The 22,791-nt window shown below is 44.9% G+C and overlaps 1 long non-coding RNA gene across 1 annotated transcript; it reads left to right on the plus strand.

The window, feature by feature from the left end:
- The first annotated feature begins 144 nt into the window (after positions 1-144).
- LOC311596471 lies at positions 145-22,501 on the plus strand. Its single transcript, XR_014778855.1, has 3 exons — positions 145-352; positions 4,764-4,929; positions 21,783-22,501. It is a non-coding gene; the product is annotated as an uncharacterized lncRNA (long non-coding RNA).
- Positions 22,502-22,791: the final 290 nt, after the last annotated feature.

Raw genomic sequence — 22,791 nt, forward strand, 5'->3', positions numbered from 1 at the left:
TACAAATGCTACTAAACAGGAAGGGGCAACATAGCTACTGCTATAAACCTAGTCATCATCCCAGGGCCGGTGAGGTCATAGGCCCCTTTGAAAGAATCTACTACACCACTCTAGAACCTTCTGCGGGCTCCAGGACTGGCCTTCAGGCCTTAGGTTGGGTCTCCCACCCAGGACTATGAGTGACTCCCAGAAACTCCTCGGCTTCCTAATCAACATCTACTGTGTTGCTCATGCTAGATCCTGCATCCTGTGCAAGCGCGTCCCTTGGGGAAGACCTGCCATGCCTCCTGCCATGCCTATGCCTCTGGCCTTACCCTGAGACTCCTTGACTGGGCTGAGCTCCTGGGCTTTGGTACGTGCTAAAAACCTTAACTCACCATCTCTCATCCCTCTGCTCACCCTCTACCGATTATAACACAAAGCACAGGTCGGGTCCATCGCTGTAAGCTGAGCAGACTGATAGGGCCTAGTGTCCCCTAACAAGGCATCAAGGCTTGGACAATGTCTTGTTTATCTTCCGTTGTGTTTCTTCCTTCCTCCCTGCTCGGACTCACTGAACGTGGTTGAGGCCCTGGAGCTGGTTGGCTGCTGAAGGCACAATGCTCGTCTCTCCCTGTACAGAGACATCAGATATGGAGACACAGTGTACTCTCACCAGTGGTCACTGTTAGACTCTATGAAGGATCCACGCCTGTCTCTACTGTGTGACCTTTTCATGGGTGGAGTGAAGTATATCACCTTTATGGTCAGCTGGCCTCTGGTGAAATCCAAGATTACCAGTTTCCTGGTTACAAGGTTGAAAGGGTCACTTGATTTCTGTCCAAGGCTCAGTTTCCTCGTCTATCAGAGTATTAGCTGTCTTGTGTTCATAGATGTGTGTTTCCTTATATTCACACTGCCTGGGGTTGTGAGTCCATGAGTTAATGGCTGTTTGTTGTTGTTTTTTCTTTGTTTAGGGTTTTTGCTATTGTTTTTACCAAATTTAGGGAAATTTCATTCTGTACTTGAGCTGATGCATTAATATCTCCTTCTGGGATCTTGATGATGTAGATATTTAAGACCATTTTATTCTTGTCCACAAACTTTAAATACTGAGAGAAATAATAAATAAGTGGGTAAATATTAAATATGTATGTGATCCCACTGTGGGCTTCTCATGAGGACCACAGATGGGTGGGAGGAAGTTGGTGTGGAGCCAGTGACTTTCCCCATCACTGCCCAAAACTGACCACATGCTTCCCAGACAGACCTGGAGAAAGTGTGTGTGTGTATGTGCGTGTGTGTGTGTGTGTGTGTGTGTGTGTGTGTGTGTGTGTGTGTGTGTGTATGCTCATGCGCACATTCATGCATGTCTTCCCTCTGCAAGAGGACAAAGTACAGCACGAAGGAGAACCGGGTGTTCACTGTAGACTTTGTGTGCCTGTGTGTAATCATGTTCGCGTGTATGTTGGTGCACATGTGTGCCCAGGGAGGCTCTAGGCTGACATTGTGTATTTTCCTCCATCAGTCTCTTCCGTGTCCCCTTATTACTCAGGCAGAGTCTTTCAGTGAACCTGAGGTAGCTCTTCGGTCTCAACGGCAAGCCAGCCGACTCTGCTTGTGGACCACATTGGGAATGTAGGTGCCTGAGCTCCTGGGATCTGAGTTTGGGTCCTTTAGGATTGTGTGCCAAACACTTGTATGGACTAAGGCATCTCCCAGCCTTTCTGGGGATTTTTTTTTTTTAAAGATTCATTTGTTACGTATACAGTGTTCTGTTTGCATGTACACCTGCAGGCCAGAAGAGGGCACCAGATCTCATTGTAGATGGTGGTGAGCCACCATGTGGTTGCTGGGAATTGAACTCAGGACCTCTGGAAGAGCAGACGGTGCTCTTAACCACTGAGCCATCTCTCTAGCCCCTTTCTGGGGAATTTTAAAGTCAAATTAGAAATGTTTGAGGATTTCAACAGGCTATATGTTTTCTTTTGAGATGAGGTCTCATGTAGCCCAGGCCAGCTTGCATCTCACCAGTTAAGAAGGTGATCTTCAATTTCCAAACCTCCTGACATCACAGGTGTGTGCCACGCCCTGTTTGTAGAGTGAGATGCTAGGGGTAAAGGCTCAAGTCTTTGTACATTCCAGGCAGGCACTCTGCTGACTGAGCTGCAAGCTCAGCCCGTGAGCCTCACAATCCTTCCAGCAAAGGTAGTAATGCTATTCAGACAGGAGGGGCACCAGGCATCCCTCAAAGGAACCTTAACTAAAGCAAGAACAGACTATTTAACTGGGCAACAAACATCAATAAATAGTTAATATTTACCAATTCCAAATAAAAATAATTCAATGAAAAGTTAGTGCACCGTTTGACTTGATCCGTTATTTACTATTTGCCCTAATTTTTTAAAATATAAATCAGAAAAAAATAAAATGAGTCAGTCTAAACCTGTCTCCTGAGAGTGAAGTCTATAATTGTTTGCTCTGTTCTTCCAAATAATATCTGATCATATGACACCAAAAGTTGTTGAGGGATGATCATCTTCCTGTGGGTGTAAGAAAATCTGTTTTCTGTGTTGGTCTGTGTGAGGTCCTAACTATCTGGGTGGGAGGATTTTGCAGCAGTCTTATCTTCTGTGATCTAAGATGAATGAAATAAGGTGTGTACATCACTAGGACTCATGGCTGTGGCAGACCAGCTGGCCAGACAGCCTCCGGGACCGCCTGCCCCTGGCCTCCTAGTTGCGGGTTGTGACCACATGCTACCATGCTTAGCCTTCTACACCAGCACTGGGGATCACACTCACCTTGTGTGGCAAGCGTGTTACTGTCCTGCCTGTCTCCTTAGCGTGTCTACGGCTCTCTTGCTTTTTGTTCAGTTGGGTGTTGGTGCAGTGCCTGTAGGCTTCAGATCTGTGTGCTGTTGCGTGCTGTAGGTCTTGTGTTATCCCTTGCGCTCTTGCTTTTTTCATTTTTTCATTCTTAGAAAACCAAACACTGCAGAGCCACACACACTGCCACTTTTGCAAGAGAAGCAAAGAGATTTTGCTGTCCGCATGGGTTTGTAAAGTATGATGTATGCTGTCCCAGAGCCATTGAAATTGTTCACCCCTAGTGTACTGAGCCGAAATGTAAAACCATCATCCTTATCCTTACACATATAAACACATGTGTGGGGATTCTTAAAAGCAACAACTGGGTTAGTCAAAAAGGCCAGACGTGAGATCCCTGGAGCCTACTAAATCTCCCACAAGATGGCCCTGCCACCTATTACATCCTGACTTGCTGAAACAAAGAAAGGGATGTGATTACTGTTTTTCAGCTAGTAATTTAAAATCAGACAGTGACAAATCAATTCTCCAAGCACATATTTCCATTCAAGAAAGTGGAAAAAATAATTCAGAGAATCCTGTATTGCCAGCCTCAGAAGTTAAAACATGATAATAAATTTCTGAGGGTCAAGGACTTTTTTTCAACCTCTTTTCAAACACTTGTCACATGGAGACTGGTGACAGACTGGATGGCACTGCCAATAGGTACCATGAGACAAAGAAGATGGTGTGGCTGCAGTTTAGCAGAGTCTAAGAGTGTGATTGAAAGGGCTCCAGGATCACTGTGGGACTCAACACTTCTATGATGGAGGTCTCTAGAGTCTTGCTTTTAATTCTCTGGTCCCGAGAGCAGCATCTGCTTCTCTCAGTCTGATCTTGAGAGGGTGAGAAACCCAAAGGATGGGTGTGGCTTGGGAAAGCCTGTGGAGAGCTGCCCAAAGCTGAGGACCCACTCAAGGAGGAGGGGGGTTGGAGAGCTGCCCAGAGATGAGGGCCCTGTCTTGTCCACTCATGGTGGGAGGGGGGTCTGGGGAGAGCTTTTCAAAGCTGAGGACCCTGTCTCACCCACTCATGGGCGCTGGGGAGAGCTTTCCAAAGTTGAGGGCCCTATCTCTCCTATTCACAGGGGGCTGGGGAGAGCAGCCCAGAGCTGAGGACCCTGTCTTGCCCACTCAGGGGGCGCAGGGGAGAGCTGCCCAAAGGCGAGGACCCTGTCTCGCCACTCATGGGGCAGGCACTGAGTATAGTGGCTAAGCCTTCACGTTCAGAGCACACACCCACAACACACACTGCAGCTGTAGTTAGCAGCTGTCCCTCATTTCAATTTCCCTCTAGGATAAAATATGGTAACTGTGTGAAGCATTCTGTATACACTGAAGATATGCATTGTAGCACATGGAAAAGCAATCATTCTGTCTCCTTAGTGGTTTGTTGATATAAAATAAGATACTAACTTGATGTGAAATAATTCATTTTGAGTCATACGCGAGTGGCCAAGGCTTGGGTTCAAGTTACCATGAATGCTGCATTCTGGATGGAAGAAGCTAACTGGAATTTTACAGTTGAAGAGCAAGGAATGACACAGACAAATAGGCTTAACAGACATTTCAGGGGGGCACCAGGCAGTCAGGCCACAGGAGAGCGCCGACATCTTTTCTATGTGTCCCAGCTATCATCCTGCAGTATCCTTAGCTGTAGCGTTGGTAGATGCTGGATGTCTGCTAAGCTTAATGACGCGTGCTGGGGGGAGTTACCTAATACGCGCAAGAATACTAGATTGGATGAAAGGTTAAAAGTAAATGACTGAAGACAGACCATAATAGTGCTGACTAACCATACACTGCTCAGCCTGTGATCAGAATGCTCTGCTCGACCAGGCCAAATGATCAGCTAAACCTTGCACATGCAGCTTTTTTTTTTTTTTTAAGAATTTCAGCTTCATGTTTTCTTTTACAGTTCTACATGATTGACGTTGACGCATGTTGACTGGATGGACGATATATGAAGGCCCACCCAAGCACTGCTGGGACTAAGAACGTCACTGGAAGGCCCTGATTTACCCACATCTCCGTCTGAATCCCTGGCTCTGCACAGGCTGGGCTCTGGACCTGTGAAGACCATGGTGAGGAGCCTTCACGAATCCCAGAAACAAAAAGAGGAATGAAAGTTGTCCCGTAAAATATATCAGCATGCAGAGGCTCTCTACAGGAAATGACCACAGCTTTCTTTTCTAGAAATGGAACCAACGTTTTCACTAGCATATCTTATTCAGTAGTGGCAGACTTTTGCACCTAGGTGTGAGAGATCCATGTGTCTCAGCATAGCCAGAGAGATCATGGCCTCTTTGGCCCTGTCTCCTCCTATGCCCTCTTTAGAGAGATCAAATAGGCAGAGCTTAACCAGTTCAGCAGAGTCGTGTTGAGCTTTGGGGAGAACAGACTTGCATATTGGTGCAGGGGTTTTCAGTGTTGTGTGGACACACGGCACTAGCGGAGCAGTCCTGGTGTGGATCAGAAGCCGTTCCAGGATCTGTGTATCTGGGATACACTGCCTTCTCACAGGTTCATCGATGCAGAAGGCATTGATCGAACCCTCCTGTGTTTCAGACACTGGAGCTAAAAAGGCAGATGAAACAGGTTCTATAAGGAAGGGCCTAGGATAATTCTGGAAACAGATAAACAAAGCCAAATATATTATGCACACACAACTCAGAGAGGGTGATTCTGCATAAGGGATTAGAACTCATCTCTGCGGCCAGGCTGCTCTGAACTGAACTCTGCAAAGGTGAGCAGTCTCTGGGCAGTGAGTGGTGAAAAGGAACAGTCAGACATACGGAAGTACGGTTGCGTGCTGTAATTTGGCCACCAACATGCTCTACAGTGGACAGTGGTCTTATAATGGACCTGAGGCACTCCTGTCTTTTACCATGTAGCTACTCATTTCTATAACACATGCCTGAGGTAACTTTCAACTTTTAGAAAGAGAGGGTTTGTGTTAGCTCAGAGACTTAGAGGCTTCAGTGCAGGGTTGGCTTGTCCTGTTGCCCTTGAGCTGAGCACATCATGGTGGAAGTACTTGGTGGGGCAAAGACCCTCACCCTGTGAGATTTAGAAAGTGGCAGAATGGAGACTGTGGCTCTAATAGACCTGTCAGGGCTGGCTTGCCAGCAGACAGACAGCCTCCCCACAGGCCACACCTCCTCAATACCCCCCCCACCCCCGCCCAGTGCCTAGGACCAGTCCCTGGGGATTTAAGATCAAAACTGTGTTCCCTAGAGATGTAGTGTTGCCTCTTCCTCACAGGCCAGTGGTGATGCTGGCTTCATGCCTGGTGCATGAAAGCATCGCCCGTACAGTTATGGACAATAAGTGACACTTCATGATGATGACAAGCAATGATGGCATTACTGCCTTTTCTATTTTTACCATTATTTCAGACTGTGCCTCTCATGACAAAAACAAAGCGTATGGTAAGAGAACATGTTGCGTTTTCTCTGACTGGAATGGCGCGCCCCTTCCACCTCCCACTGCGAGACTCTTCTGTGTACGTTCTTGTCCTCTTTTGCTGAGTGTTCTCGGACGCAGGAATAAGTCTCTCATTTGACCGATACCACTAGATTCCTCCTCTTCTCTGTTCTTTCAGAAAATGTATCCATTGGCTGCCTTGCTATCCAGGGAAATAAATGCCCTTTGTATAGATATAATATTTGTAAACCGTCATGTGTTTCCTTGAAAAATTATATCATGGGCTGATTAAGTTCCCTGAGGTGCTGACCCAGGAAGGAGGATCTGATCTCCTCACTTGAGACCTAAGTGTATTTATCTCAGTGTCATCCAAACTCCCCTGCCTTGGGCACTCTGATTCTGTGACAGTAGAAAAGAAAACCTATTATGAAGAAACAGCAACAACAACAACAACCACCTCTGCTCCTTTGACCAACTAAAATGCAGCTTTTTCTGTGATACAAAAGCCTTCAGTGGGACTAGCAAGCAGGAAGCTAATTTGTGGAGAGGAGTCTGCCCAGCAGTCAATACAGTTTTGACAGAGCATCTTTGAGTTTTGCTGGATGTTGTAAGCATCATGTTGATGTTTTGTATGTATCTATTACTTCTCTCTGCTATTTGCACTTATTCAAAACCAAAAGTGTGTCTATAGTATGTCTTTCTCTGGACCATATATAACTCACAAAGATATTTTTATTGTTTTCTGTTTTCTATTGTTTTGTGTTTCCATGCTTTTCCTGGAAACTTATAAGGCCTAATAGCCTAACAGTGTGTATGCAGGAAATATTAATCTATTATATTATACACATGTATAGTTTTGATTCAGCTATCTTTCAGTGAAATGATAAATTTTTTTCAATGTTGCTATGTCTCATGGCATTAAGAAAGCTAATAAATTAAATGGAATAAGTAAGTATAAAAAGAAATTGTAGAAAAATCCAAAGTTCCGGGTGGTATAGCAGCATCATAAACTAAAATATTTTACAGATGAGTTATGATTTCTTAGCCATAAGTTGAAAATAAAAATCTAAGGTGGCTTAAAAGATATGAAAGAGGGTCATTCTTAACTGTAGTCAAATTAGAGATGACCAAGTTTATGTCATCACTGTCCTTAGCCTCAAGAATGTGTTCCCCAGATGTTGATTGTTCTAATTAGGCCATACCCTCTGGTACATCTTAGGGACCCCTTCTTGGGGGTCACCAGTGGATATGAGGTCATAGTTACAGAGCTACACAGCATGTTTAGATAAACTTGCCCACAGAGTATGTACTCTGGCAATTTTTATTAATTTCAAATTTTCACATATACATTTATATTATTACACATATATACAATAGATTACCTATAGCAAGAAGAACCATGACACAATCAGGAATTATATAAATGTTTCATTCTTAGTGTTTTTGGCTATTTGTATTTGATAGCCTTGAGGAAAATATCTTTCCTATCTTGGTGCATCTAAATTTCTGAATATAAATCAATCTCCATCACATCTTGTCATTATCAACTTAGAACATCTATCTAGACCTAAAAACATCTTAGCCCCTAAACAACTAAACTTCATTGTAAAACTAAGCTACCTGGTCTTCAACCCCATCAGAGACTTAAGAAGGAATAAACTTGATTGCCTGAGTATTCTGGGAGTGCAGGTTAGTAGCTTCCCAAATGAGACGATGACAGAGACAGTTTGCTACCTGAATAGTCACCTGAAACTCTCTATAATGTTGGAGCATCTTCTTCAGCCTTCTGGCCCAATGTATCTGTCAGATACATTGGCAAAATCTGGCAATTTTTACTACTGAGCTGTTGTTGAGTGGCGCTGTAGTGTGAGCGCCCAAATAGGATCAAGTTCATGCAATCCATGCAACACACACAACCTATGCAACCCATGCAACCCATGCAACCCATGCGACCCATGCAACCCATGCAGCCCATGCAGCCCATGCAACCCATGCGACCCATGCGACTCATGCAGCCCACGCGACCCATGCGACCCACATGACCCATGCAACCCACGTGACCCATGCAACCCATGCAATCCATGCGACTCATACAGCCCACGCGACCCACGTGACCCATGCAACCCACGCAACCCATGCAACCCATGCGATTTATGCGACCCATGTGACCCATGCGACCCATGCGACCCATGCATGGCCTCCACCTTCCCAAACTGTGAGCTAAATAAACCTATCTCTTAAAATCCTGGGCTTTTGTTATTGTGATGAAAACCTGGCTGATATAAGGAGGCTGTGTGTGTCAGATAAAGGGCCTCAGTGTCCATGGTGCTTGTCTCATTGAGTTAGGAGCAGGGCAGGCAGCTCTGTCTGTAGCTCTCACATGAGAAATAAGGAAGAGGATGGATAAAGGTGAGACCCAGGAGATGTTTATCCCAAACTGTAAGGCTTTTAGAAACCTTGGGAAGGACACATCAGGGGGTGGAAAGTAACTTCTGAGGGGTCAAGAATACCTCATAAGTCTTCTCTAGAGTTAGTTATAAGAACAGTAAAGCAGATGTGTTAGATGAAGTAACTTCATTCCACAGTATTTCTGGCACTGCTCTAAGGAAATTACACCATTAAAACCAAAAGTTGCAGCCAATCACAGGCAAGAAAGACAGAATTTACAACTTGTGTTCCCAGATACCCACACACAGCCAAAGCCTCCAATGAACTTCCTACCATAAATTGCTTCTGAGCAATTCACTTGCGGTAATTCTTAAGTGTAGTCAGCGGGGCAAGAGAAACTAGGAACTAGGAAAACAAGTAGTTGCCAATCAGAGGAGAAGCCTCAAATCTAGGGCCCAACCATTATTTTTTCTGCAGAGGACAGAAGGACCATGGGAGCCAGTTTGGGTCAGACAGTGAGTCTGGATCAGCCCGGCCACTCAGATGGGCACTTTCCTAGTCTGCTTCTCTCAGGGACAGCAGAAAGCGCTACAGCTCCAGCAGTCACTAGGCTGTGCTCAGAATCAGCAGCACAAGCCATAAACCTGTTACTGAGCCTGAAATTAACCAGGAAAGCAATGAGCAAGCCATGGTTTTGACCAAATAAACCGCTGGGTTTGTGCATCGCAATTCAATCTCCAACAATTTCCGTGCTGTCATCGTCAGGCAGGGCAAACTCTAATAGTCTAAACGAGATGAATCTGTGGGTTATGACTGTCCATAATTCTTGTGGAAAAAAAATTAGATATGGACTGACTGAGTTAATATGAATCTGAGACACAAATGAGCATTTTTTATAAAGACAAAAGCAAGTGGAGGTTGCTAATCAGTTATCAGTTAAATAAAATCCCAAATCTATAAAAGCGACTCTGTAGATTACGTGGCAGGAAATTTCTTTCCATAACATTAGGCTATAAAAGACGTCGTCCATCCTAACTGTGTGCTCTACTCTGCACCTCCTGTATCCTGGCCAGGGCAACTCCAACTGTCAAATCTTCATTTTTAAAATTTTACTTTTAATTTGTATATTCACTTTACTTCCCGATCATAGTCTTCTCCTTCCTCTCCTCCCGGTCCCTCTCTCTTCCCCTCTTCCCCCGCTCCCCCTACCTTTGCCCTCAGAAAAGGGGATCACCCCTTTCTACCAAACACCCCCAGAACATCCAGTCACATGAGGCCTCATCCACTGAGTCCAGGCAAGGCAGCCCGGTTAGGGCAAAGTGTTCAAAGCAAACAACAGAGTCCATGTCGCCGGAACTGTAGGCTGCTCACAGATTCACTTCACCCCTTTCTTACAAGTGTGATCTCCAAGACTGTAACTGAGGAATGCAGACAAGTGCTCCCCCCACCCCCAGTGCTGTGGTTTCTTCCTCAATGAGGTAAAAATGCCAGTCTGGTTCACCAAAGCCTGGCTGGCTGAGAGGGTGACTTTGGTCATATTGATGCCTGAAGGACCAAGTCTTCCAGAATCCCCACCACTATAAAGATAGACCAGAAAACCCACTGGGCACCAGTTCCCAGTATTGGGGCATCATCATGAACCCCCCCCCCAACTTCCTATTTATGCTGTCTCTATTTGAGTTAAGTGTGGCTCCATCGTCCCTTGCACTATAAAAGAGAGGAAGCCAATTCCAAGTGCAGGAAACAGAAGGATGGCAGCTTTGTCTCTGTTTGCGCTATCCCGGCATAGGAAACATGGCTCAGTTCACCTAGCTCATGAGGACGTCTGTCTGTTCTCATTGACAGGGAAGCGGAAATGAATATGATCTGACGGTGACTGCGATTTGGTGTCCATTTCCAAAAGTGCATGAAGTCCAGTGGGGCATCATCTGGTAGGATGTGGATGTTAGCCTTCATTAAAGCTACTAGGTCAGTTGATAGCAACGCATGAGACAGTTGCTGTGCCAAGGGGCCCTTGCCTCAGCACTGACAACATTTCTGTATGAGTCCATATTTAGACTGAGTAAGAAAGATGGTGCTGACGCCCATCAATCCCAGGAGCTATTTATCCACTCTTAAATAATAATTAACTTCCTGCTCCAAAGTCCTGTGCCAGCGTATCACGGACCTGTTGCTTTGTTCCAGTGTGCAGGTTTCTGAGCTATCGCTCTGAATTCAACAACTATTTCAGTGTGTTCAGTCTTTGATACTGTCTACTGATTTTAGAATTTTGAGAACTGAACTTCCCAGGGGGCCTGGATTATGTTAATGTCATTGTAGGTTATTAATTGCCTTGGCAGTGAACCAAGCTGGCTAGCTTGATTCCATTAAAAAACGATTCTTCCAGCCAAGCCATTGATAAGACACCTTTATAATTATACTGAGTAGCAATTGTTATAATCCAATAGTTTCATGTTATGTTCATTATCTATTTATATATAACAATGATTACTGCAAATTCACAGCTTAATATGATGCGTGGTCATTGTCTCAGAGTCCGTGGGTCAGGCATCTGAGAGGAGCATGCGCTCTGTGCTCTGGGGCCTCTTGCAAAGCCCTAACCATGGTTGTAGGCAACACTGGGCACTCAGAGGAAGCTCCTGGTGCGAGTCTGCTTGCAAGCGCCCCTGGCTCCTGGCTCCTGGCTCCTGGCCTGTTATCTGAAGGCTTCGGTTTCTTGCTGGCTGTGGATCAGAGGACCCCACTTGGTTCTCTGCTTTGTGGACATTTACTTTATCAACCAGAAAGAGGGTTGAGAGTGTCAGGAGAAGTCAAGGTGGAAACTACAACGTTAGGAACATAGTCACAAAGGTGAGGTCACTATGTTCTTTACCATAAAGTGAGTCCCAAGCCAATCTTCTGCCCTAGGAGGAGCTCCTTGGTCATTTTCACCAGCAGAGGAAGAGGACTGTAGAGTTCCCTTAGCGCCCAGTCACCATGACGATATACAGAAGGAACAAAGGAAAGCTCCTCTCTGAAGGTTAGGTCTAAGGCACAGCAAGATGGCTCCGTGGGTAAAGATGTTTGCCACCACCACGTCTGAGTTTGATTATCTGGAACCACATGGTAAAAGAAGGGGACCGACTCCCGCAAGTCGTCCCACTGACCGCCACATGAGTGGCTGCGGATGCACACTTACACAGGAAACAATGAAAAATAAGATAGCTATGTTTAGCAGTTTTAGATTAAAAAAAAAAAAAGACCAAATAATTGGGATAAAATTCAAAATCATGTTGCATTATTACAAGTAAGTATAATGCGACAAAGTGGGCTTGTGCGAATAAAGTGGGAAGCTTGCTGAGTTGGAAAGCCCATTTTCACTTGTGAACTTAACCTGCAGAACTGAGCAACTCGGCATGCAGCAAGCAGGTGAAACGCCATAGTCCAGGGGGCTGCATGAATGCTCAACACTATGGGCAGAGCTAGCACGCCTGAGTTGAGCTGACTTCTGAAGGCTGGCACACCACGTGACCTGGCATCCAGCTCTGCCTGTCTCGTTCTAGTTGTCATCATCGTCATCATCTTCATCATCGTCATCATCGTCGTCGTCGTTGTTTCTTCATCTTTCAGCTAATTGGCAAACTTATAGTCTCATTCCAAGCATTCACAGTTGGATGAGTGATCACTTGGATTCGCTGTTCTCTTAGTCCCCGGCTGGTGGTGAGAACAGCTAGCGATGCTGACGTCCTCTGAGGGCTGGCACGTCCTCTCCCTGGTGGGCGCTGCTGTTCTCAAACAGAAGTAACCGCCCTGCTGGGGTGTACATCTAGAAAGTACAACTCATTTCTCCGATAGTAAATATCACATTGAGATAAAGCTGGAAAGCAAAAATTTAATAAAATAAAGAGATGTCAGCCCCCCTTTCTGGAGATATTTGAGAACATTGAGCATTTCATAAGCACAGCTCAGGAATATCTAGAAGACTGATAGGCACCCCGCAACTCCAAGATTTCCCTCGGTGATCGTAACCACAGCGTTCATTGCTTGCAGAACGGGCTATTACACCGTGTCTGCCTCCTCAGACTCTTTTCCTCTCGCTTACTTTATAGTTTTAACTCTGGTTTTGCTTTTGGCACAATGGAGAGAAGGTAAATGGGGTCGTAGGCAGCTGGGGTCAATTGAAGTCAACTGCAGCTAAATATGTATGGAGGTTATAGGAGCAGAGCTTCATTTGCTGTTTAAAAAAAATCTCGTTTCGCACACTTGCTGCCCACAGGCATATTTCAATAGGCGCCTTAGCTGGCTGCCGTTCGCTTGCTTGGCATCACAGCTGCGCTTCTTCCTGACCTCAGTCGCAGGTCTGTCTTTCTCCTCTGTCTTTCTCCCCTATCCTGACCTTTCTCCTCTGTCCTCCAAAGACAGGTTCAGATTATGCCTAAAATCTACACGTAGTGTTTAAGACACAGCAGATGTTAACTGAACTGCTTCGTAAGTGCCAAGGTCTCATCGGCTTCTTAAATTCTCCAGGATTTCTGAACACTTCATTTAAAAGAAGAGGAGAGTGGGGCTTACCCAGAGGGACCGCGTTGGAGTCTTACCAGTGTCTGTCCCACCACAAGAAGACAGAGGCAGGGACCAGAGTGTCCGACTAACTCACACAGCAGAAACTTCCATTTTCTTTGTGCAAATGAGACGTTAATGATCTGTAGACCGTGTTAAATAGAGATGACTGTGGAAACAGCGGGCTGAGTTTCTGTGCTCACACTTAGCTCTCTTCCACAGGAAGGCCACATTTCAGCAATAAGGTGACTCCCACTCAGGAAAGAAGAAACTGGAGAAGGCATTGCGCACACTGACATAACTCAAGCCTGGAGTGGGTAGAAAGGAAAGTAAGACATCATGACAGAGCTCTTGCTGTGCTGCCCAGTTTCTCAGCAGTGTGTTCTTTAATCTCTGAGTTTGGACTTATCTGTGGGGCCCTATTTCCCCAGAAGAAAATCAGAACTCTCACATTTTTCTGTTTATCTAGCAGACCTCATTAAAACATGCAAGCAAGAGAACCTTTAGTCTATCTGTCCATCAAGAGCATTGCATATCTATGTTCTACATAGTAGATAATGTTTTATCTCTAAATGTTGATTTTCCATACGCTTCTCTATGGATGGCTTTCTGGGAGAGAATTGTGCGCCTCTGTCCGACTAACGGTATCAGGGCCTTTGCTTTGGCCAATGAAGTGTAAGCAGAAACCATCTGTTCTCCTTAGTGAGCAGACCCTTAACACTATTTCCTGGCTATAACATGCTCCAACATGCTCTCCTTCCTCTTCCCCTCCCTCTTCCCATGAAATAATGGGAGAGTGGCTATAGTGTGGGCAGGCGAGCATGCGGCCGACTCACACTAAGCATGTAACAGCGTAAGCCAGAAATAAAACTGTCAACTGTTGTGACTCTGAGGATTTCTCTCTCCTCACCCCTCCCCCTCCCCTCCCCTCCCCTCCCCTCCCTCCCTTTCTTTCTCTCCATCTCTCTCTCTCTCTCTCTCTATATATATATATATATATATATATATGTGTGTGTGTGTGTGTGTGTGTGTGTGTGTGTGTGTGTGTGTCTTCAGGTGGTGCGTGCATATATGATAGGCACATACCTATGGGGACCAGATGTCAACCTTAGTTGTCATTCTTCGGCAGCCATCTGTTCGTGATATCTGCTATTTGTTTGTTTTTAACAATTTATGCATGTGTGCCGTATATGCCAACTACTCTGAACCCTGTCTCTCTACCAACCTGGTTACTTGTTTTCCCCTTTTTCGGTCCAGTCAACCTCTATTTCAAGTTGATATCTATTTCTTCTTCTGTTTTGTGAGCCACTAGATTAACCAGGGTCACCTGTGTGGCCACCTGTGTTTGTAGCTGTCCTTTGGAGAACGATGGCTTCTCAGTGGGTACACAACTGAAGCCAGTGGTTCCCTCTTTCCCAGACTCTGTAAGTCGACAGTTGTTGAGAGGCTCCCAGGCTCTTCTCTGATTAATTGCTGACTGGGCAGTTTTTTGAGTGGGCCCAATGTCATTAATTACAATTGTTTTGAGTTAATGATTTCAATATTTATATAGACTCTAGAGAATGCCATTTCGTGGCCCGTCACTCTCTCTTCTACGTACCTCCTGGCCCCTCTTTCATAATGTTCTCTGAGTCTTGGAGGGGGTTGTTTAGGGCTGGGCCCCCAACCACTGCTTGTTTTCTGCATCTCAGCAGACATGAGTCTCTGCTTTCACCACTGCTCGTTGAGGGGGAGCCTTCTCTGATTAAACCTGGAGACTACTTTTATGTATAAGAATAGGTATTTAGAAGGCAGGCTGTTCAATAGCATTATTTAACCATCAGAAATGCACTCCTCATATGGGCCAACTACCTCCCCAGACTCAGTGTTAGCCAGGCTCTCTGTATTGGCATTGGCTCCTCACTGCCGTTTCCCATGGAGTGAGTCCTGAATCCAAAGAGCACATATCTTGCTTTGTATGTGGCTGCGTTGCACCCCCTTTATCCCTGTCAATCTATCCCCCATTCTACACCCTCATCTCTCCAGCCTCCCCTGCCTCCCTCTTGCCCAAACCTTACCATCCACAGTGTTCTCTTCACACTCTTCTGCTATCTTCTATCTGCTCTCCTTTAAGGCAAGCCCCTTCCAGGGATACTCCATGTTAGACACCCCAAGTTAAAGAGATGAAGCTAGGATCTCCATGTGAAAGAAAGGATGCAGTGTCTGTCCTGTGGAGTCTGAGGCACCTCGTTCAGAATAACGAATTCCACCCATTTCCCTTTTATAGTTTCACTTTCTTCTTGGCTGAATAGCAGTCCTTTGTGCATATGTTCTGCATCTTCGGTATGCATTCATCATTGAAGGGCATGTGCGCTGCATCCACTTCCTTGCCATTGTGAAAAGGGCATCAGCGAGCACAGCTGTGTGGGCATTCCTGCCGCAAGGTAAAGATCCCTTTGATTATGTGCCCAGGAGAGATAGCTGGATCACATGGTGATTTTAACTAGCGCTCTCTCGCGCTCTCTCTCTCTCTCTCTCTCTCTCTCTCTCTCTCTCTCTCTCTCTCTCTCTCTCTCTCTCTCTCTCCCTCTCCCTCTCCTTCTCCCTCTCCCTTTCCCTCTCCCCTCCCTCCCTGCCTCCCTCCTTCTTTCTTTCTCTCTCTCCTTCTCTCCCTCCCTCCCTCTATCCCTCCCTCTCTCTCTCTCTCTCTCTCTCTCTCTTTCTCTCCCTCCCCCATTGCTCTCTCTCAAATAAACCTTCAGGCTGATTTCCAAAGTGTCAGCACTAGTCCACAACAGAGCATAGCAGTGCCCCCTTCTTCCCACCCACGCCAGAGTTTGCTGTTGGTGTTGGTCTTGACAATGACCAAGCCGATTGGGGTGAAATAGAATGCCAGCGTGGCATTAATCTGCGTTTCCCCGATGGCTGAGGATGTTGGACTTGTTTTAAAGTGTTTCCTGCTGATTTGTATCTTTTTCTTTTGAGAACCTTCTCTCACTTCTGTAGGCCACTTTTTAATTAGATTCTTTTCTTGGTGTTTGCGTTTCTGTATGTCCTTCATCTTCGTGTGTTCTCTCTCTGTTGGATGTATAGCTGGCAAAGGGTTTTGCCCGTTCTGTGGGCTGGTGTGAGGGAACTTTTTCGTTCATTAGACTCCATTTGTCCATTGGTGGTCTTGTTTGCCGTCTATTCAGGAAATCATCATCTATGCTGAAGCAGACACTCTACTTTTTCTCTAGCAACTTTATGTTATCAGAACCTATGGTGAGCTCTCTGATCCACTGTTCCATTTGGAATTGAGTTCTTCTGTGTGTTAATACCCAAGTTTCCCTGTGCTGTTTGATGAAAATGATGTTGTTTTTCTGACATCTATTTTGCTCATCTCACTGAAAAGTCTATTAGTTATAGTTGCATGGGTTTATATGCAGATTTTCTACTTTATCCTACTGAACTTTCTGTTTTTGTGCTGGACCATAGGGCTTTTATCATCATGTGTACTAGTTACTTTTCTGTGGCTGTGATAAAAAACGCCGTGACCAAGGCAACTTATAGAAGGAAAGGTTTATTTGGGCTGGCAGTGGCAGAGGGATGAAAAGCCGTCACCATCACACAGGAAGCTCGGCAGCCCAGCAGGATGATGGCTAGAGCAGGAAGCTGAGAGCTCACAGCATAAAGACAAGCAGGAGGGAGGAGGCAAACTGGGAATGACGCATGGCTCTGAACACTAAAGCCAGCCTCCAAGGGACATGTTTTTTTAATTTATCCAATTTACCTCCTGATCACAGCCCCCTCCCTCCTCTCCTCCTCTTTCCCTCACCCTCCCCCCATTCCAATCTCCCTTCATCTCCCTGCTTCTTCCTTCTCTCCCACTATGCCCCTCACCTAGCCCCACTAACTGACTGTATCCTATCAAGTCTCATCAGAACTGCCTGCATCCTCTTCCTCTGTGGCCTGGTAAGGAGCCCCACTAGGAGGAAGTGATTGAAGAGCAGCCAACAGATCCCATGGCAGAGACAGCATAAGCTCCCCTTACTAGGGGACCCACGTGGAGGCTGAGCTGCCCATCGGCTACATCTGAGCAGGGGGGGGGGGGGAGGCTCAGGTCCTCTCCGTGCATGGTCCCTGTTTGGCATATCAGTCTCTGCAGGCCGCTCTGGGCCTGGATTCGTTGGCTCTGTTGGTCCTCCTGTGGAGCTCCTGTCCCTTCTGGTCCTTTTAATTCTTCCAGTCTTCCACACAGCTCCCTGCACTCCGCCCAAAGCTTGGCTGTGAGTCTCAGCATCTGCTTCCATCCCCTGCTGGGTGGATTCTTCACAGGACATCTGTCACCGGCTCCTGTCCTGTTCCCTCTCTTCAACCACTTCCAGTCTCTATTCTGTCTGCCATTCTGACTGAGAATTAAGCATCCTTTCTGGGGTCCTCCTTGTTACTTAGCCTCTTTAAGTCTGAGAAGTGTAGAATGGTTATTCGGTATTGAATTATGGCTAACGTCTGCTTATAAGTGAGTATATATCATATATGTCCTTCTGGGTCTAGGTTACCTCACTCAGGATGATCTTTTCCAGATCCATCCATTTGCCTGCAAATTCCATGATATCTTTGTTTTTGATAGCTGAGTAGTACTCCATTGTGTAAATGTACCACAGTTTCTTTAGCCATTCTTCAGTTGAGGGACATCTGGATTGTTTCCATTTTCTGGCTATTACAAATAACACTGCTATGAACATAGTTAAGCAAACATCCTTGTTGTATGGGGGAGCATCTTTTGGGTATATGCCCAGGAGAGGTATAACTGGGTCTTGAGGTAGAGCTGTTCACAATTTTCTAAGGAAGCAGCAGAATGATTTCCAAAGTGGTTGTACTAGTTTGTACTCCCACCAGCGATGGAGGAGTGTTCCCCTTTCTCCACATCCTCATCAGCATGTGCTGTCACTTGAGTTTTTGATGTTAGCCATTCTGATTGGTGTAATATGGATTCTCAGAGTCATTTTTATTTTTATTTCCCTGATGACTAAGGATGTTGGGCATTTCTTTAAGTGTTTCTCAGCCATTCAATATTCTTCTGTTGAGAATTCTCTGCTTAGCTTTGTACCCCATGTTTTAATTGGATTATTTGGTTTGTTGGTATGTAATTTCTTGAGTTCTTTGTGTATATATGGATATTATCCCTCTGTTCCAATGTAGGGTTAGTGAAGATTTTTTTCCCCCAGTTTATGGGCTGTTGCTTTGTTTTAGTTAGTGATGAAGACTTTTTTTTCAATTGCAGTTTCTTCTTTCCAAATAACCCTAGCTTGTGTCAAGTTGAAAAAAACAAAAAGTCAAACAGACAAAACAGCCAGCATGCTTTGCTAATTAGTCTTACCTTGCATGTGATATTGCAGACTAATCAAAAATTATTAATTAGTGCATTTTATATTTATCTGAATTTATATTTTGATTAAATAGTTTGTATTCCTACTTAATTCTGTTTATTTTTTAAAGATTTATTTATTATTTATACAGTACTCATACCAGAAGAAGGCCCATATTGCATTATAGATGGTTATGAACCACCCTGTGGTTTAATTGAACTTAGGACCTTTGGAAGAACAGACAGTGTTCTTAACCTCTGAGCCATCTCTCCAGCCCCTATTTTACCTAAGTAATTATTTGTATAGGTTTATCTTCTATTTATTGTCCATAGACTGATTTAGTAAAGTTTGTTGTCAGAGGGTGATAGGAAGATATGAAAGATCTATGAACATGGTAACATTTCTTTGAGCTTCAGTTTTTCCACCTGTAAGAAAACAAGTCTCACTCTATCATTTGTAAATAAAATCTGACTTTATGGCTCTATGGTGCCGTGCTAATATAAACTAATATTATCATCAAATAGCCCAGAAGGAACTAGTGCTCAAACACTAGACTGTAAAGGCTGGCAAGTCAACTGGATCTAATTTGTCTACGTTTGCCGACAGATTTATAACTAGTGGGGAAACATGGCTCTCAAAGACAAGGCACCCAATAATAGTGACGTGTTTCTGTCCTTCAAATTTGTTAAAGGTTAAGGACTTCTTTCATGGTAGTCCCAAAGCCTTGGGCAAGGATACACTAGAACCACTTTCAATCTCCTATCAAATGATCTATGAAAATTCATTTCAGTAACTTCCCTAATAAAGTCAGCAAATCAATGACAGCTTCAGTCAACCAATCAGCAACATTCTCACTCAATGATCAACCAATCCTACGCATTCCCACTAGTCATCGTCCACCAATCCTGAAGTGTTGTCTTTCTTCAAGTTCCTTATAAAATCAGTGAATTACTTTGTCCACATAGTCTGTGATTCTGCTGTAGATCTGTGTAGATCTGTTGACTTGTGATCCTTCCTTTACTAACACAGACTTCTCGGGGCTTCCTTGAGCTCTTGTCTGAGATTTCCTCATGATTACATGAAATTCTATTTTTCTTACCGATAGTCAATCTGTTAAAAATGTAACCAAGTGTAATTTATTGTCCCAGTTTTGACCTAGAAAAACAAAGCCAGAGTTAGAAGAATTTGAAAATTTGAGAGAGCAGCATGACATTCAGAATTTGCTAATTGTCTTTAAAAAGAAAGGAACAACTTCGCTTCATAGTGAAAGCAGCACACAGAGGGGTGTGTGGAGAAAGGCAGGTGAGAGACAGTGCAGAAATTTAAAAGACTGTTTGGGTTCCTCAGTATCTGTAAGTTCTTCAGCCTGGCCTTTGGATGTGCTAGTGTTTTTATGCTGTTTTAACTTCTAAAATGATTTCCTCTTGTTTGTGCCTCACTGTGCAGTAGTGAGTGACATTTTGGGGAGCATCAAGCTATCCTACTTCTGCAGTATAAATGAAGCAGGGGACAGAAGGACCCGACATTCAGAGAGCTTCTCCTGAGAGCCAAACCCCTGGGGGAATGACAAGGAAGTGAAAATTCAAGGGGAACCTTGAAGTGATGTGCATTTAAATAGCTATGAAATGATTTCCACTTTTCAAATTAACAAGTTAAATATGATGTTCCCAGTAAGCAAATGTGTTAGGAAACGGTCACTCTTGTGTTTCCCTGGTGCAAATGTAAAATAATTGGTTTTCTGATGGACAATTTTGTAGTGGGGTATGTGGAGGGGGGGAGCTCAAAAGATGTATAGAATCCATGGCGGTAAAATTCCCTGTAGGGCTGTACTCTAAGGAAATAATAGCAAAGATGCATAATGTATATGGGGGGGATGTTCTCACCTCTGATGATGACAGAGAGGACGAACTCACGGTGTTAACTGGGCTGAGATCTGGTTCATAGAATCGGTGTGATTTTTCATATCTCCCTTTAATGTATATCTGCTTCTAAGTTCCTGAGAACCTGGTTTGTGTTTGTGATAAAGGAGAAGATGCCCATCGGCTCACTGGTGCCTGTGAGCATCAGCTGTGCCTTGCAGATGCACCAAGTTCAAGCCTACCAAACAACAAGGTGTAGTCAGCACACTGCTGTGCTGGTCACTTCCATTTGTCCATTTGATGCTAGAATCTCCCAGAAGAGCAGCCTTGGGGCATGCCTGTGAGAAATCATCTAGATTAGCTAAACTGAGGTGTGTAGACTGACCTTGGACAGTGTTGGATAAGAAGGGTAATCATGTTAAACACAAGATGTCACCGCTCTGCTTCCTGACTGCAGAGACCCTCCTCAAGCTCCCGTCACTGTGACTCACTGACCATGAAAAGCCAAACACACACTTCCCTTTTTATATTGATTTATGTCAAGTGTTTTGTCACAGCAATGGGAAAATTGATGAAACACATGAAGCACACAGATCCTCCCGTATAATTTAAACCATCTCTAAATTACTTATAATACAATGTACATTCCATGTAACAGCTGCCACATTTTGTTGTTTGATGAATAGTGGTGGGAAAAAAATTCCAGTGCAGTATGTAGTTTTTCTCCAACTATATTCTATCTGTGGTCAGATGAGTCCCCAGGTGCAGAATTCACAAATGATCATAATGAAGAGGAAAGGAAGGCTTTGGGGTTGGCTCAGTCAGTGTAATGGTTTGGATAAAAATGGCCACCTGTAAGCCCATAGGGAGTGGTACTATTAGGAGGTGTGGCCTTGGTGGAGTAGTTATGGACTTGTTGGAGTAAGCATGTCACTGGAGGGCAGGCTTTGAGGTCTCAGAGGCGCAAGCCAATCCCAGTGTGGCATTCTTTTCCTACTGCCTGTGGATCCAGATGTAGAACTCTCAGCTCTTTCTTTAGCGTCATGTTTGCCTTCACGCTGCCATGCTTCCCACCATGATGATACTGGGCTAAACCTCTGAACTGTGAGCCAGCCCCAATTAAATGTTTTATAAGAGGTACCGTGGCCAGGGCAATAAAACCCCAGCTAAGACAGTCAGTAAAGTGCTTAAGTTTGATTTCTAGAACTCAGAAAAATGCCAGGTGTATTTATTTGTGCATGAACTACTTGTAATCCCAGTCCTGTGAAGACAGAGACAGGAGAGACTCTGGGGCTTGGTGGTCAACCAGGTTAGCCTAGTTGCTGAGCTGCAAGTCAATGAAAAACCTTATCTCAAAAGTCAAGGTGGATAATGGCATCTAAATGTGTCTTTCAGCCGCCAAATGGACCAACCCTCCAATCTGACATGTGCTGCTGCCCTCTCTGCTGCTGGTTCCTGTTGCTGCGTTCGCTATTGGTGGATGCTGGGGATACAATGACAATGAAGACTGGACTTTGCCCATAGGAACCAGATGCCCCTAATCAGCAGGCAGGAGTCCAAAGAGGTTCATGACCCCTCTCCCCTTTAACCTTCTTTCTCATCTACCTAGTGTTGGGGTGGGGAAGGGTGGTAGACATAAGAACCCAATAAAGTAGCCCCAAAAGTTAGTTTTTTAAAAGAGAGAGATTTAAAAGAGAGACAGACAGTGAAATAGCTCAGCAAGTACGGGTACTTTCCCTGAAAGCCTGGCAACCTGAGTTCTGTCCCCAGAACCTACGGTTCTGCCTTTGGTGCTGTCTGATGCTAAGCATCCTATAAGGCTGGGAATGCAGGTCAGGTGGGAGAGGACAGCTGCTGTAGGGGCAGAAAGGAGAGGGAGCTGGAATCAGGCTGTCGATTCCCCACTGGGCCTCCCTGTGCCTGGTGCTTAAGACACACAGTTCCACCCTACACATACCCTCCAGGAAACTCATGTGAAAGAGAAAACATTTTGCTTTACCTCCTGCCCCTTTCTTCTTTTTCTTTACCTTCTATTGATTCTTTGTGAATTTTGCATCACGCATCCAACCCCATTCACCGTCCCATCCCTAATATTTGCCCTCTGCGCTTGCAATCTCCCCCACCAAAGAAAACAAACAAACAAGCAAGCAACAATAAACAGCATCTCTCCATGAAAGCCTCAGTGTGTCACTGCATGTCACACAGTGTGTGTACCCTTCTGTCCAAACAGCTTTACTTGCAAATGTTCGTTGCAACGAGTAACTGATCTGGTCCGAGGCTTCTGACTTACGCTACCCTATCAATACTGGATCCTCAGTGAGACTTCTTTGGGATAATACTGTTGTTGCCCTGTGTCATGGAGGTCCTGAAGCTCTGGATCTACAGGACAAGCCCCTTTCATGTG

This window comes from Acomys minous (assembly GCF_964271855.1).
Source record: "Acomys minous genome assembly, chromosome: 4".
NCBI classification, from domain to species: domain Eukaryota; kingdom Metazoa; phylum Chordata; class Mammalia; order Rodentia; family Muridae; genus Acomys; species Acomys minous.